Source organism: Schistocerca piceifrons, unplaced genomic scaffold (genome assembly GCF_021461385.2).
Source record: "Schistocerca piceifrons isolate TAMUIC-IGC-003096 unplaced genomic scaffold, iqSchPice1.1 HiC_scaffold_961, whole genome shotgun sequence".
NCBI classification, from domain to species: domain Eukaryota; kingdom Metazoa; phylum Arthropoda; class Insecta; order Orthoptera; family Acrididae; genus Schistocerca; species Schistocerca piceifrons.
The window spans coordinates 535,001-537,500 of NW_025729236.1; the positions used below are offsets into that span (position 1 = coordinate 535,001).

A 2,500-nucleotide genomic window follows, 5' to 3' on the forward strand; every position below is an offset into this window, starting at 1 on the left:
ACGAGGCGGTCGCACGCCTTCGGCTCGCCCCACCGGCAGGACGTCCCACGATACATGCCAGTTAAACACCGACGGGCGGTGAACCAACAGCGTGGGACACAAATCCAACTACGAGCTTTTTAACCGCAACAACTTTAATATACGCTATTGGAGCTGGAATTACCGCGGCTGCTGGCACCAGACTTGCCCTCCAATAGATACTCGTTAAAGGATTTAAAGTGTACTCATTCCGATTACGGGGCCTCGGATGAGTCCCGTATCGTTATTTTTCGTCACTACCTCCCCGTGCCGGGAGTGGGTAATTTGCGCGCCTGCTGCCTTCCTTGGATGTGGTAGCCGTTTCTCAGGCTCCCTCTCCGGAATCGAACCCTGATTCCCCGTTACCCGTTACAACCATGGTAGGCGCAGAACCTACCATCGACAGTTGATAAGGCAGACATTTGAAAGATGCGTCGCCGGTACGAGGACCGTGCGATCAGCCCAAAGTTATTCAGAGTCACCAAGGCAAACGGACCGGACGAGCCGACCGATTGGTTTTGATCTAATAAAAGCGTCCCTTCCATCTCTGGTCGGGACTCTGTTTGCATGTATTAGCTCTAGAATTACCACAGTTATCCAAGTAACGTGGGTACGATCTAAGGAACCATAACTGATTTAATGAGCCATTCGCGGTTTCACCTTAATGCGGCTTGTACTGAGACATGCATGGCTTAATCTTTGAGACAAGCATATGACTACTGGCAGGATCAACCAGGGAGCTGCGTCAACTAGAGCTGAGCAGCCGGCCGCCCGGGAGTGTGTCCCGGGGGCCCGCGCGAACACGCAAGCGTCCGCTCAATCATTCTGCAAACAGGAGGAGGCTGAGCTCCCCTGCACAATACACCTCGAAACCCTCTCAGGTCCCGGCGGCGCGCAGCGCCGTCCCAAGTACTTGGTCGGGTTCGAGAGAGGCGCAATCGCCCGGAGTTAGGCGAGTAGACGCTTTCGGTGCGACCACCCGTGCTCCCAACTGAGCTTGCCGCTGCCGACAGAGGCCCGGGAGCGTGCTGTCGTGGCATTGCCGGCGGGAGACAACACGCGCCACCTACGGTGACCGGCAGCTCCAACGCCAGCGCCACAGAAGGACAAAAGCCCCACTTGGGTGCCGAAGCGAACTCTCCCAGCACAGCGCACCCGCCAACACATCCGCACAGCTGCGATACAAACCACCAGCGAGAACCGCTGGGGCGACCGAGCAGCAGACGGCGTCGCGGCGCCGAGCGCCGGGCGGCGGCGCATCCTCAACGCACACAGTCCTCAATCGGACCAGCACACTGAAGATGTCCACCGCGCTTCGCACCGGGCCCGCGAGGACCTACTTTGGCCGCACGGCGCCGCGCGCAGGGTGCGCCGGCGCGCAGCTGCGACGCCTGCCGCGTCCGTCGGCCGGCGCGCCTGCCACTGGCCGCCCCCACCAGCCGGCTGTAGCGCGTGCGCCCACGCACCGCGCGGCCAGCACGCCGGGAGGCGCCCCCTCACCGGCCGGGGACGGTCCCACCCAGCCACCGCCGCGTATCGCTTCACACCCAGATGCCGTTCAGTTTCGTCGGCATGGTGGGTATCGCTGGAACAACCGGTTAGTACCTCAACCTACCGTCGCCATCACCGATTCACCCCTAGCGAGAACAACCGCACCACAACGGGTTACCATTTGTTCATTTGCGTAACTTCACCAGAAAACGTATGCGTCCATCGCCATTTGCAACTTCCACGATTATTGCATGCCTGTGTCAGGTGTCACACCACACTACGTCTGCCCACATACACGCAACAAAATGTGCACACCTAGACAAAACGTGGAAGGTGGCCCCCGTACGTATGCGATGTCCATTGCTCGAACGACTGTCAACCGGCCTCTGTAGCATGTCGCAGATATGGAACGCGGTGCACCATGCTATCACGGTGTGTGAGGAGAGACGACTAGGTCCGAATACATCAACAGACAGCTCATGCTGATCGCCATCCACGGCGTCCGTTCCTCCCACACGTCTCTATGGCGTACCACACTGCAATCCAGCTGTCATAGGGAGACGACACGTAGCTGCGTGCACAATATTTGCACTGTATGGTCCGCCGTTTTTGGGCGCAGTCGTTGTACGGTCACACATGTGCCACGATGTATCATTCAGTACATAAGGACGAATGTGCAGTACAGATTGTGGTTTACGCGTACGACATCAGCGGACAGTTGACACAGGCCGCACCACAACGTAGCCTGAGTACGTCGCATGCGAAGGGCATTGAACATGCAAACTTCTCACCAACCAGCTTGCGAAGGCAGGGGGCAAGGTGGGGACGTGGGGAGGTGTGGGGGGGGGGGGGGCGCGGCATGTACGTCCTGCTGCCATCCACATTACAGTGTACAGCAGGAGCATGTGGAAAGTCAGCAAGACTTGCAAGGTGTTTAACATGAAGCGATACACAGGGGAGCGGGCAGTGCGAGTAGCGAACTATATTGCGA

General features: G+C 58.5%; 1 non-coding gene across 1 annotated transcript in view; it reads right to left on the reverse strand.

The window, feature by feature from the left end:
* Positions 1 to 757, reverse strand: part of LOC124774141 — a 1,909-nt gene extending 1,152 nt beyond the window's left edge. Inside the window, exon 1 of the ribosomal RNA XR_007015135.1 lies at positions 1 to 757. This exon is cut by the window's left edge and continues 1,152 nt beyond it. This is a non-coding gene — a ribosomal RNA (small subunit ribosomal RNA).
* Positions 758 to 2,500: the final 1,743 nt, after the last annotated feature.